A 14,258-nucleotide genomic window follows, 5' to 3' on the forward strand; every position below is an offset into this window, starting at 1 on the left:
ATAACATCCCGCAGCTTCCCAGGAATGTCACAGAGATTACTAGGCCCCCGCCACAGAGACGCGGTGTGCCGTGCCCCGGCAGCTCTGAGATACATGCCGATTACCTAATTTGAGGGAACGTGTTCATTTCTCCTCTAATCCCTCCTGTTTCCAAAGGCCTCAGCGTGCCCTGCTCTCCCTTGAGTTACTGCGTCCTCCCTCTTTTTCCTCCATCATTCAGGCTAACACTTGCCAATGTTGCTGACCTTTACAAAGAATCGGCTTCTGGTTTCATCGACCCTCCTCTCGTTTCTCCAGCCTCTGTTTCGTTTTCTCCTCTGTGGCGTTGTCATTTCCTTCCCCTTGCTGGCGCTGGGTTTCGCTCGCTCTTCCTGCTCTTCCTGTGCTAGTCCCTTAGAATGTAAAGTCAGGTGGTGGGTCTGAGATCGTCCTGGACGCAGCCTGTGTCCCCCCTCCTCCCCACCGTGTGCTGCCCTCACTGCACCCCCACACGTTGTACCCTTCAGTGTGTTGCATCTTCATCTTCATTCACAGTGTTTCCTGCTTTGCCTTGGGACCCATCGCTTGTCTGATTGTGTCTTAATTTCCTTGAGTTCCGTGATCCATTTGGGAAGGAACGGGCATTGGGGCATGTTTCTCCATCTAGGACATATAAGCAGCAGGGTGGCTCAAACCGGTTTTCAATCCAGGATTATCTCAGGACCAGGGATTCAGGCAGACCTCTCTGCAGGACTCGCTGGTGGGGTGCAGGGAGGGCCGGTTTGGGGGTGGGGAGCTTAGCTCTGGAGCTCGTGTCACCTCTGATACTTGTGAAGGGGACTGGCGCACCCTGGTCCCCTGGTGGGCTCGTCATTCATCCTGCTGAAGGCTCACCTCTCTCCAGCTTGTGCTTCTTGGGCCTCAGTTACTCCCGAAGGTGCTAGACCTCCGCTTGTACAGCCTGCAAGTGTCGGAGGTGGAGCCTCAATGTGGTGGCGGGGGGAGGGTTGGGGAGCCAGGCACTCACCCTGGGCATAGAATTTAGGAGGGAGGGGCACTGAAAACCCAGTCATAGCAATAAGTTGTATCTTAATGTAGCAATAGTTCCTAAAAATCAAAATTAATGCCAAAAGAATAATACACAGTGAATATATTTTTTAAGGTTTTTAAATTGATTTTTAGAGAGAGAGAAAGGGAGAGGGGAGAGAGAGAGAAACATCAATATGAGAGTGAAATTTCGATTGGCTGCCTACTGCATGCCCTGTACTGAGGATCCAGCCTGAACCCCAGGCATGTGCCCTGATCAGGAATTGAACCGGCAACCATTCAGTGCATAGGATGACACCCAACCAACTGAACCACACCAGCCCAGGCGAAGGTAAAAATGTTAAATAAAGGGGCTGGCTTCGCTCTCACACTCACACTAGCCCTTGGGCCTCAGTTACCTGTCTTTAACTAAAAATTTGATATTTGGCTTGCCATGGATGGTTTACATTCATTTTGACCTTTTATAAAAACACTAGAGGCCCAGTGCATGAAAATTCATGCACTGGAGGTGGGGGTCCCTAAGCCTGGCCTGCCCCCTCTCACAGTCTGGGAGCCCTCAGGAGCAGGAGCGACCTGGCGATCAGGGAAAGGCGACGCCCCCATCACACCTCTGCTGCTGCCACTGCCAGCAGCGCAAGTTTCAGGCGGCCCTGGGCGGCTGGGGGGCTGAGGGGACTGGGGGACTCTGGAGGCAGGCGCCCCAGCGGGGCTGAGGGGACTGGACGCCACCATCTTGTGGCTGTAGGCACCGCCATCTTTGAGGGTGTGGCAGTCAATTAGCATATTCCCACCTTATTGGCTGTAAGTGCTGCCATCTTTGCGATGGCATGAGGGTCAATTAGCATATTCCCTCTTTATTAGATAGGATGGCATGGAAGTATGAATCATCATGATGGGTAAGCTTTCGGTGCCCCTTAGATTTTTCATCCAAGGGAGTGCCTTACCTGCCTCACCCCAGCCCCGCCCAGCAGTCATAGGACTATGAATGAACACGATGATGATCTGAGTGTGGCCACTTCCCTGTGGTTACCAGAGCCCGCAGTCGCTAGTCTTTTCACACTCTCCATCAGAGACTCACAGAGACACATTTTCCTGACAGAGGGATCAGGACTCAGTTGCCAGAGATCCAAGAGGAAGTGTGTGTTCCCCTGGGACGCACACATGTGCAAGGGCCTCAGTGGAGCCACCTGGGCTCAGGTGTCAGGAGAGCAGGCTCAGGCTGCAGGCCGAATGCTGTGGGTTTAGGTCCCTGAGGTGCAGCACCTGCTGGTGGAGACGACACAAAGCCTCAGCCAGCTCCAGCTGGGCTGTGGCTCTAAGGGAGCACTGAGCGTCCTGGCCCTGCTCCCAAGCAGCCGTGCCTGCTGCTGACCGCTGTCCCTTTCCTTCCTCGCCCCCCTCTGCTCCTTCTCTATCTGCAGCTCCCACTCAGCAACTCGGCAGCCGTTCATCAGGCACTGACTGTGGGCCAAGCCTGGCGGCTCTGTCTTATTTCATTCTTATGGGACATGGGATCCTCAAGGAACAAAGTTTCTTATCCCCATTTTCCAGGTGGGAAAACTAAGGCGTAAGCAGAGAGACTTGGCAAGGCCCACTGACTGGGCAATGGGGCCAGGATGAGTGCATTTCTCTCTGACCATAAAGCTCCTGGCAGTTCGTATGAGTAAGGGTTCTCCAGAGAAACAGAGCCAATAGGCTGTGCATATACAGAAGGTTTATTTTAAGGACTTGACCATGGAGGCTAGCAAGTCCAAAATCTGTAGGATGGAGAACTAGGAGAGCAGATGGTGCCGCCCAAAGGCCATCGCCGGAGAATTCCAGGGAGATGTGTCTTTTGTTCTATTCAGACCTTCAACTGATTGGACGGGGCCCACCTGCATCTGGGAGGGCAATCTGCTTTTCTTAAGGTCCACTGTTTAAATGCCGATCCAGACATACCCTCACAGAAACACCCAGAATAGTACTGGACCACATATCTAGGCATCCCATGGCCCAACCAAGTGGACATGTAAACTTATGATCACCTGGCCTCCCCAGCTGCACAGCCACGTGCCCATCTGGACGGGCCCCTCAGAGCCCTCCGGAGCTGTGGTCACTTTCCCTGGGAGTGTCAGCATGGGGACAGCAGCTGGGTCTCACCAGGCCACCATCCGGTTGTAGACTAGCTGTGTTCATACCTGGAGAGTCAAATGGGAGAGAACCTGCTCCTTAGCTCCTTCAGGGTACAGGCAGAATAAGGTTCCTTGAGGCTGTAGGACTGTGGACCTTGTTGCTTGCTACCTGTCAGCTGGAGCCTGTCACCAGCTGGTAGGGGGTCTCCCAGTGCACCTTGCCAGGTGAGCTTCTTATACACAGTTGCTCACTTCATCAAGACAGCCAGCACGAGATCACATTTCTGAATTCTGTGTATGTTTCCCACTTCCTGTGTGCTGGTTTTGGCCCAAACCATTCTTCCTAAGTCTGAGTAGTGAGTACCCAGCCCTGAGGTAGCCACTGCTCCCCTTCCCAGCAAGAGCCCCATTAGACCTCAGCACTGCAGGGCGGCCCGGGGCTGGGTGGCATCTCAGCATTCACGAGAAGAGGCGTGATGGAATTTGGACAGGCGCAAAAGGGGATGTCGGCATGAGCAGAAGCAGACACTTGGTTTCATTGTTAGAAATTCCATGAAGGCCACGGAAGCCTTATTTCAGGGCAGAGGCCTCTGGGCTACCGAGATAAGCTCACTTTTCCAGGGGGGGTTCTGCAAATCCAGAGCTGGCTCCCTGCAGCCCCTGGGCGCTGAGATCCCTCCCTCCTGGTCCCTGGGGCGCCAGGTACGGGGATCCTCGGCAGGGGCCTCTGCGGTTGCCCTTCTCTGGAAGGTTCCACCAAATGCCAAGCTTAACACCACAATGCTGATGTGGATCCTTCCATCCTAGTCATGTCCCCAAATGAGGATGCAGCCCAGTGACACCTCCGTGGTGGCGTCTCGAAGCGATCTCCGCCTACACTGGCCGAAACCTGCATCCTGGATCCAGACTTTCGCTTCTATGCTGCCCAACCCCCGCATAGCTGTGTTTCAGGGTTAAGCTTCCAGGCAGACACAGTGGTTTGGCAGCCGAGTAGGGGCCCATCCAGATGTCCAGGGCAGGGCACCCTGACATTTGGTCGCAAACCCTCCTGTCCACACCTGGCGGGCATCTGAGGCCCCTCAGGAGGTGACCGGCCTAGACACGGAGGATTCATGGCGTGAGCCAGGGGCAGGAGCCCGGAAGCCACATTGGTAGCCTTAGCCCACCCCAGCTTCTCACCTGAACCCGATGGGACCAAAACAAGGAACACATCTCACAGGAAACCAGCCCATGGGATGGGACAGTCCTCACACCAGGGTTCCCCTTGGCTGCTGACACTGGGACTGTGTCATCCTCTGTGAAGGGCCATCCTGGACACTGTTGAGCAGCATCCCTGGCCCCACCCCTCAATTGTGATGGCCACAGATGTCCCCAGACATCTCCCAGTGTCCTCTGGGGGCCACCCCAAGTGAGAACCCTCTAAAACTTCAGTTAATCATATTGTTGGTTGGGTTATTGTTTGGGATTATTTGTTTTGTTCCATTTTTTTTTCTATTTTTCATTTTTCACATGAAAAATGTCCCTACCTACAGCTAGTCCTTAGGAAGAGTCTCTCTGGATCTGTTTTATTCGGGACTTTAACAACCTCAGAGTGGAGTGGGCATCCCTGGAGATCGCACAGATGCCTGGTAACCAGCAGTCATCCTGCGATATGGTGTTACACCTGCAGTGCATTGTTGACCAGCAATCCAAGAGCCCAGCACAAGAAGCTCCAACCAGTGACCTGGCTCTAGATCCGTCCTCCAGGGCATGTGTGCCTAGGGCAGGCGGTCAGGTGTAGTCAGGTGCTCTGCCCTCGGCTGCCTGGTCCTGGGGGCCCCTGTCCTAGGAGAGAGCTTGGCCCTGGGGACAGAGTGAGTTTTTCAAGGAGCCTCCTTGGTAAACACCTGCAAGGTGGCCACCCGTTCCTTCTATGCAGGTGGCCCTTTGGTGCCCAGCTTCCTGGCCACGACCCCCAAAGACATCCACGTCTCAATCCCAGGACCTGTGAACATGTTGCCTCACATGGTAAAGGGATTAAGTCAAGGACCCTGATATGGGGATGACACTAGATTACGGGGGGCGGGGGGGGGGGGCAGTGTCATCACAAGGTCCTCATAAGAGGCAGGCAGGAGGGTGAGAGTCAGAGATGGCAGAGGCTGTGCTGCTGGCTATGAAGATGGAGGAAGGGGCCACGAGCCTGGGATAAGGTGCCTCTAGGAGCTGGAAGAGGCTGGAAACGGTTCTCCCCTGGGACCTCCAGAAGGCCCAGCCCTGCCCACAGCTGGGGTTGGCCCCCACACTGTCAGAGAATGGATGTGTAGTTTTAAGACACCCAAGTTGGTGGTCATTTGTGACAACAGCCACAGGAAACAGAGACAGTGCCCACGAAATGTCCCAGGAGCTGTGGATACACAGGGAAGGGTTTTAGTGCAGCCTGCTTGTGCACGGACAGCAGGCCAGGCGCCTCCCAGAGGGGATGGCACCTCACAGGGCTTTGCAGGAGGCTTAGGAATGTGTCCAGGCCCAGATGGAGAAGGATCTGTCTGAGCCAAGGTGGGAGGGCCTGCCTCTCCTCTTCTCCCTTCCCAGCCCTCCTGCCCCTGGCTCCCGGGCTGCACCCTCCCTGGGCCAGGGTGACAGCACATCCTCAAGTGCCAGAAGCCTAGAGACGTGCACGGCAGGCTCTCAGCATCCCGGCCAGCCCCAGTTCCCGGCTTGCAAATTCTCACATGACTGCAGTCATCCTCTGAGTGGACAGAGAAAGCCTTTTCTGCTGCCCGCACATCAGCTGCATCGTCACCGTCCGTCACCCTCCGTCACCCCGGGCTCATTGTCCGCGGCGCCCACAGCCGCTCATTCCCGGGTTCCGCGCTCCGTGCCGCAGGCAGTATCTGCTCTGCCCGCCCTGCTGCTCTGTTTTTCCCTGGCTTGTGGGCACCTCATTCATTCCCTTTTCTCTGGCTCTTTCTAAATATAGCTGCCCGGGGACTAATTTAGCCTACACACAAAGGGACTGGTGACAGAGAGAATCACAAGACGCTGTTCTCCGCGCGGTGCATGCCTTTTCTTGGGAAGCGTCTGGTTGACAAAGTCCCCAGACTTTTACAGCCCCCACAGTGCCACCTAAAGGCCCTCACGTGGCCGCCCTTTCCCACACTGGCCAGAGTGACCATGACCCTGGAGGAGCTGCAGGCACAGGAGAGGGTTTAGGGAGAGGCCCCGTGGTTGGAGACCTGGGGAACATCAGGGGTGAGGACAGAGGCAAAGGGTACCTGCTTGACCCCTGGCTGCTTGGGGGTAGGGGCATCAAAGCGGTTTTGGGTCTGCCTTGTACTGAAATTCAAATGCCAGTGCAGCACCCATCGCTCTCTGTAGATCCGGTGAGCCTGCTGGGGGCTAGAGGACAGCCCCATCCCAGCTGCTAGGGACACAGTGAAGAATGTGCCCGCCCTGACTTTATCCTCCTGGCATGTGCTGGCCACGCTGTGTGCACATTTCTGTAGAGTCAGGGCAGGGTCTCCCCTTGGCACTGCAGACGTTGGGGCGGAGTCGTTCTCTGCAGGGCTGTCTGGGCACTATGGGAGGCTGAGCAGCACCCCTGCCCCCCACCCACTCAACACTAAGAGCAACCCCCCGTCGGGACAACCGCAGATGTTCCCAGACATCACCCAGTGTCCCCTGGGGGCAGGACTGCTTGGGGTGAGACCCCTGTTCTAGGGGCTTCTGTGACATGGACTGTGGCACAAAGGTTACCCCCAGAGGTGTGCAGAGCCAAGGCCTTGTGCACACAGTAGGTGTGCAGGAAATGTCCATTGATAGAGGTGCATGTGGATAAGCGTCTGCAAATGTAGCTCCCAACAGTACTTCAAAGCTGCTTTTCTCACAAACCTCCATCTCCTTTTATTTTGGTTAGGGATTTTTTTTTCTTCCTCTTTCAACAAAACATCCTCTCTTATTCTCATCACAGCGTGCCCAAGAACAGTCAGCCCCCTTGGTCCAGGGAAGAGCCTGCATCCTCACCCTGCACCGTATGCCCTCCTGTCGAATCTGGCTGGAGGTTTGTGTTTGGGGGTTTTGAGTTTTTTTTCTTTCCTATTTAATGACAGGCAGGGGTGAGTGTCTGAATGCTGGGCCCTGGCAGGAAAGAATTCAGAAGCTCACTGTGAGCTGTTAAGCTACCGGTTCCGGAAGTTTTAAAGCAAAAGGAAGGCTGTTCTCTCTGAAGACAAGGAGCCGGCCTCCTCCCCTCCCCTCTCGATTTGCTTCCAGGAAGCGTGAGTTAAGCACTGCAGCCCCCAAGGACTGCCAGCTGCAGCCGTCCTCCCCGCCTCCCCCCAAGGCCACCTTCCTGGGCTCTGACTCACCGGGCAAGCCGGTCGCTCAAGCCTGGATGAGAAGACAAGACGTGAGGAGCATTGGAACTGCTTGGAAGCAGCCCGGGCCTCTCCGGGCTGGAATTCCCTGAGGCCCGTGCCATCAGGGACCAAGTGCACGTAGCACTCAGGCCCCAGTTTACAGGAACCACACTAATGGCAAAGCCTCTGGCTGCAATGCTATACCTGCACCTCAGGGCTGCTATCATGGGAAATGGGAGAGGGCACATACGCTGCACACTCACTTCAGTGTCCGTGCTCAGCAGCCAGTAGTGAAGCCAGCAGGAATTACCACGTGACCGACGCCCAGCACAGAGGCTCCTAGAAAGACTCCTGTCCAACAGTGAGGATACCGCTCTGGCCCACCTGGCCTGTGTAGCTGCTATGTGGGTTGCATAAGAGACGATCACAAACTTAGCCGCTTATACCACCCAGGTGCCAGCCCATGGTTCTGGAGGGCAGAAGCCAGGCCATGCCCAGGCTGGCGTCTCTGCTCAGGGTCTCTCCGGCTGAAGCTGAAATGTCTTATCTGGAGCTTGAGGTCATCTGAGCCCATTCAGACTGTGGCAGAATTCAGCTCCTTACATCTGCATGATGGGGGTCACCGTTCCCTCGCTGGCTATCAGCTCCTAGCAGTTGCCCCCTTCCTCACCACCTGCCCCCGTCTTCAAAGCCAGCATCAGAGGGTCTCCCTTGCATGGAATGCCTTTCAAGCTTCGCATCATCTCTGCTCCCTTTTAAGACTGGCCTGAGGAGAGAAGGCCCACCAAAGATGATCAGCCGTTCTTAAAGCCACCAGAGCCACCTGCCAGGGCCTTGGCCTGGAGCATATCCTCAGGTCCCACCACACTCGAGGAGAGGTGATTGCACAAGGTCATTGGGGTCATCATAGAGGTGTGGCTGCCACACCTTGTCTCACACAGGCCCTGATGTGAGCCCTTGCTAGGTGCTGAGGAAGGCTCAGTGTGACATAACAGGTGTGGGAAATGCCTGTAATCGCCAAACAGCCCCCAGGAGGAGGAGGGGTCCTCTTGTACACATGGTCACTGCACGCCAGGGGTGAGAGTGGGCTCTGACTCAGGGTGGGGCCTGAAACCAGCAGCACACTACCAAAAAACCCTGCTTCCCATCTTCCCCTTTTTATTGTTGACTTCAGAGAGGCAGGGAGAGGGAGAGAGAGAGAGAAACATCAATGATGAGAGAGAATCATTGATTGGCTGCCTCCTGCACGCCCCACACTGGGGATTGAGCCCGAAACCCAGGCATGTGCCCTTGGCCAGAATCAAACCCGGGACCCTTCAGTCCGCAGGCCGACACTCTACCCACTGAGCACCAGCTAGGGCCCCTTCTTCTCTTTAACAGCGAACTTCAGGAAAGAAGTGTGGATGTGAGGGCTCTCTTGAGGGGCTCTAACCCAGCCTTCCCCCAGGGGCACTGGGCCATGTCTGGGTACGTCTGTGGTTGTCACACGTGGACATTGAGTGGATGGAGACCAAGGATGCTGCTCAACCTCCACAGAGCCCAGGAAGGCCCCCCAAAGAGAAGAAGCCACCCCATTGTCAGCAGTGGGGGGAGGCAACCCTGCATCGTCCCTCCTACTCATCACACTGGTGAGCCTCCGTGGAGTACTGAGAGCCACAGGCCCCCTGGCTCGCCGGCCCTCCTCGCCAGCCTGGAGGTCATGCTGCTTTAGAAGATGCATCTCTCTGAGACTCAGAACAGTCAGGAGGCAGGTTGGTGGGAGAACTGAATCCAGAACCCCACTTTTCTCATCTTCCAGTGCCACCCATTTTCATGAACTTGGGAATGAGTGTGGGGGAACCTCAACATGGAGAATGTGCCTCAGAGACGAGACACGGGCTGTGGCCTCTCCCAGGGGCCAGCCTGTCTAACATGCAGTCTACAGGGTGTCCGTCCTGCAGCACGTGGAGTTGACCACCTGCTGCAGGCAGCCCCCCAGAAGCCTGAGCTCAGCCCCAGTCTCCCTTCTTTCAAACGGATGGGGACTGCTGAGCCTCGCACCAGGAGGGGGTCCTCAGTCGGCGCCGAACCAGGAGCTGCTCCTCAAAGGCCCTTCTTGCCGTGTCTCAGCCCTGCCAGGCACATTTTTCACATTGTTTTCCTTTTATGCAGCCCAGCTGGCCAACTTTCAGGAGCCTCCGCTGGCATCCGATTCTTTCCCTTCTGGTAAGCAGCGGCTTGCTCCTCGTATCCAGCAGGCTGGGCGTGGCACTCGGCCCAGCTATGAGAGCTATGTGCGGAATTCGGAGGGATTGCTGGCATTTTTGTGTCTCTCATTGTTTCCCGTGCAACTGGAAAACACCTCAGAGGGTGGAGATGGCATCACCGGCCCGCAGAGGCGCTGAGTCAGCTCTCCTGGGTCTCCGGGGAACTCCAGCCCCAGCCCCGAGTCTGAGTGGCTTCTGTTTCCCCAGTTGAGACATTCCCGGCAGGTTTGAGCTTCTCTGGATGCCCAGGGTGTGTGCCAGGGTGGCAGGGAGCAGATCCACTTTCCGGGCAGCCCTGGAGTTCCCAGGGCCCTGCAGGGGCTGTTGTCTGCATCTTGGCTTTGTACCCCAGGACACCAAGGTCAGAATGCCTGTCCCCAGCGTGGAGATCGTACCTTTTTGCCATGTATCCTCCTGTGGGCAGTCGGGAAACACAGTCCAGTACCTTGGCAAAACCCAGAGTCCAAACGACACCATGGAGCCTGCTCCACCTGAGCCTGTTACTAGAAAAGAGAACAGAAATAGGACCTTGCGGAGCCCTCACAGGGATTCTCCACGTCGTGCAAAGGCGTCGAAGCCTTTCGAGGAACGCACAGCCTTCCCAAGAACACTCGGGTGCCCTGTCAGCAGCTGGCAGGAAAGCCTGCTCTGGTCCTTGGGGGGAAATGCCCAGGACTCAGCCTGGCATCGCTGGTAAACCACTAGACGGGAGACATGAAGCTAAGGTTTTTTGCTATTAAATGTCACTCCTGGTTTTCTCTGACCCTGGTGGCCGCAGGACTCTCCCAGACCCGGCACCCCACACCTGTACTATGCTTAATTCCATTTCTGCAACTGGGGACCTGGTGACTTGGGACAAATCGCTGCCTGTCTCCGAGCCTCAGTTGCTCAGGCTGCGAAATGAAGTTAGGACAGAGAAAGCCCCTCAGCTGCTGAGTGGTGAGAGGAACTGAGTGAGGAGACAAGGGGACACCTGGACTTGGGTGCTGTCGCGCTGGCCCTGGACCAGTCGTGGCGCACGGAGGTGAATGGGTTTTTTTTAGATGATGACTTCATCTTTTCCTGTGTAAAGTCACTCAGTTCAGATAAGATGTCACTAGTAAACTCCTAAAGTAATACTGAGAACTCCAGTCGCTGGAATTGAATCACCAAAATAGTGTAATAAAAAACAGCACTCTAAAATTGTTACGGCAGACGCACAGAACATTGTGGATAAACTGGTTGGAGAATGCTACGAACTGGTGTGTTCCAAAGGCTTTTCACTTCCTGTTTTCCACGGGAACTTTCTCATTATTTCATCAAGTGCCTCTCCTTCCGCATCTTTTATTTGTTTGTTTTCAGCCCTTCTCAAAGTCACCTGCTTTTAATCTGGGATCATTTTTCTCTAATATCCTTTTATTTTACCTTTAATAAGGCAGGGCAGCTGGTGATAAAGTCTGTTCATTGTTAAAAATGTCTCTCTTTTGCCCTAGCCGGTCAAGGGCACGTACCACGGTTGCAGGCTCCTCCCGGGGCCCTGGTTGGGGCACCTGCAGGAGGCAACCAATCAATGTGTTTATCTCACATCTGTCATAAATGTTTCCCTCCACGTCCCGAGTGGTTCAGGGTTCAGGGCCTGAAAGAGGAGCAGCACACAAATGAAAAAGAAAAGACACAAGATAATTTGGGAATATTGGGGGACCGGGCAGGCAAGTCCAACTCAAGGAGAAGGACTTCCACCCTGCTCAGGCCTCACCAAGCTTTTTACAGTGAGAGGTAAACGAGGTAGTGGTTACCGTAGTTACAGAGTTCTTGTGAGTTTCACTTGTTTTGACCATGGTTACACTTCCTGCACTTCCTCAGCCCATTAGCTTCCCAGGTAAGATCTAGGGCAGGGGTGGGCAAACTTTTTGACTCGAAGGCCACAATGGGTTCTTAAACTGGACCGGAGGGCCGGAACAAAAGCATGGATGGAGTGTTTGTATGAACTAATATAAATTCAAAGTAAACATCATTACATAAAAGGGTACGGTCTTTTTTTTCAATAGTTTTATTCATTTCAAATGGGCCGGATCCGCCCCCGGGCGTAGTTTGCCCCACGGCTGATCTAGGGAGTGTTATAAGGTCAAGCCTAATTATGCTAAGAGGACTGAGCCCTCTAAGCTGGGACTTGTTTGTGACTTTGCCAGCAGGTCAGTCCCAGGCTCAACCCTGTATCAGTTTCCCACACACATCGATATTTCTCTCTGTCTTTCCCTCTCCCACTTTCTCTTAAAATCAATGGAAAAATATCCTCAGGTGAGGATTTTTAAAAAATCTCTTATTTATTTTTTTTAGATTTAGACATAGGTAAAATTTTTTAATAAATATTTTTTATTGTTGACAGTATTATAGATGTCCCTGCTTCCTCCCCTCACCCCCGCCTTGAAAATGTCTTTTCCCCTCGTTCTTGAAGCTTGTTTTCAGCAGGTTTGTTTATTTGTTTTGATTTTATTAAGGTATAATTCCTATTTAGTAAAATGAACAGATCTTAACTAGACAGTTTAATGAATTTTGACAAATATATACATCTGTGTACACCAACACCTCAAACAAGATACATAGCATGTCTGATGTCTGTCTGTCTTCTTTTGCTTAACAAAATACTTTTGAAATTCACACACGTGACTCCATCTATCAGTACGTCATTCTTTCTTATTGTGCAGGCATAGCCCATGGTGTGAATGATCACAGTTTATTCATTCTCTTGTTGATAGGCATTTGTGCGGCTTCCAACTTTTGCTATTATAAATATAAAGACATGCAAACAGCTTGTGCAAGTATTTTTGTGGAAATACATTCTTATGTATCTTGGGTAAATCCCAAGGAGTGGAATTGTGGGTCATAGGTTAAGTATCTGTGTAGCCTTATAAGAAACTGCTAAACTTGTTTCCCAGAGTGATTGTACTATGTCACACTCCCATCAGCATTTCTGCATCCTCCCCAATACCTAGTATTGATGGCCTTTTTAATTTTTGCCACTCGGTTAGTTATGAATCAGTCTCTCATATCTCTCATTGTGGTTTTTATTTCTATTTCCCTGATGGCTAGTCATTGAGCATTTTTTGTTGTTGTTAATCCTCTCCCCAGAATATCTTTCCATTGATTTTTAGAGAGAGTGGGAGGGAGGGGGAGAGACAGAAGGAGAGAAACATCAATGTGAGAGAGATACATCGGTTGGTTGCAGGCACACCCTGAACCAGGGTCAGAGTCTGCAGCCGAGGAGCATACATTTTCTTGACTGGAATTGAACCCGGGAACCTTCAGTCCAAGGGCTGACGCTCTGTCCACTGAGCCAAACTAGCTAGGGCTCATTGAGCATCTTTTTATATGCTTAATGGCCACTTCTCTGTTGGTTTCTAAGATCCTGCCTGAGGGTGTAGAGCTTGTGGAATCTGTGGCTTGCAGTCTTTTTTTTTTTTTTTTTTTTTAATCAGTTTTGGGAAATTTATCTATTCAAAGATTTCTTCTGTCCTGTTCTCTCTCTCTCCTTCTGCCAGACTTCCACTTACCTGTGTATCAGACTTCATTGCATCCTCTGCATCTGCCTTCTCTGCAGTGTTTTCTTTCCCTTTGTGCCTTCTTGCTTCATTCTGTATATTTCCCCCTGAACTACCTTCCAGTGCACTAATGTTCTCTTTAGTTGTCGTCAGTGATACTATTTACTCCATTGTGGTTTTGTGGGGGTTTTTTTTTTACAAGTGTGCACATAACATATTTCCAAAGAGTATTTCCCATAGTAAGGTTTTAAAAATAGAAAGTAAACATAAGTATTCTGTGGGACTGTGTTCAAGGATTGACAGATTTGGGGGAGAAACTCTTTATATACTATACAATACAGGTGTCCCCAAAATGTATCAACACTTTGAATAATTATAAATTCCAATGGGTCAAATCTGAAAAGAAAGAAACATTAATTGAGCTATCAGCTGTTCAGTGTGTGTACATTTTGGGACACCCTGTGTATATATACTCAGGACAAAAGCAAACATTATAAAAAGTATAAAAATAGACAAAAAGATATAAATTCAACATATTTTGGTTGAAATTTTAGAGATTTTTTTCTTCTCTTTCCTCTTTACTTCAAAAGTTATAAACACTTTGAAGCAGCGTGTATTGTTGCACTTTTGACGTTTGGTTGTACAGTTAATGAACTTGAGAGTCCAGATGACCAGTCTTCATCTATTGGGTCTTCCCATTCTTTTGTCTCTTCTTTGATTAACAAAGGTTTTCTTAGACCGGCGTATGATAGAACTGGGGTTAGCTGATGACAACAGAGCTATCTAGCTTTTCAACAAGAAAGTTACAACTATTTCGCATTTTTCCAAATTCAGTGAAAGTGAAACAGACCTCTGCTTCCACGTGATCAGCATTTCCCACTCTCCTGCCACCCTCTGTCACCGTTACAGTTTCTGCCGGTCTTGATGTGGCTTCTTCTTTATATCCTTAGTCTTAGGACTTCTGTGCGGCTAGATTTCAGATGTTCTGCATGATAGCTGTTCTGTAATTTAGCTGTAATT

At 52.0% G+C, this 14,258-nt stretch overlaps 1 protein-coding gene across 2 annotated transcripts in view; it reads left to right on the forward strand.

The window, feature by feature from the left end:
* The window catches only part of GNG7 (G protein subunit gamma 7), a 127,845-nt gene that overhangs the window by 97,226 nt on the left and 16,361 nt on the right, over window positions 1–14,258 (forward strand). The window contains exon 1 of one of the 2 annotated variants that reach the window (XM_081092113.1): window positions 7,098–7,176. The exons of the other annotated variant lie outside the window; for it this stretch is intronic. The gene's annotated coding sequence lies outside the window, so the exon portion shown is untranslated. Of the gene's footprint in view, window positions 1–7,097; window positions 7,177–14,258 lie in introns of those variants that run through there. 2 annotated transcript variants of the gene reach the window in all.

The sequence above is a fragment of the Myotis nattereri genome, assembly GCF_964212035.1.
Source record: "Myotis nattereri genome assembly, chromosome: 5".
NCBI lineage: Eukaryota > Metazoa > Chordata > Mammalia > Chiroptera > Vespertilionidae > Myotis > Myotis nattereri.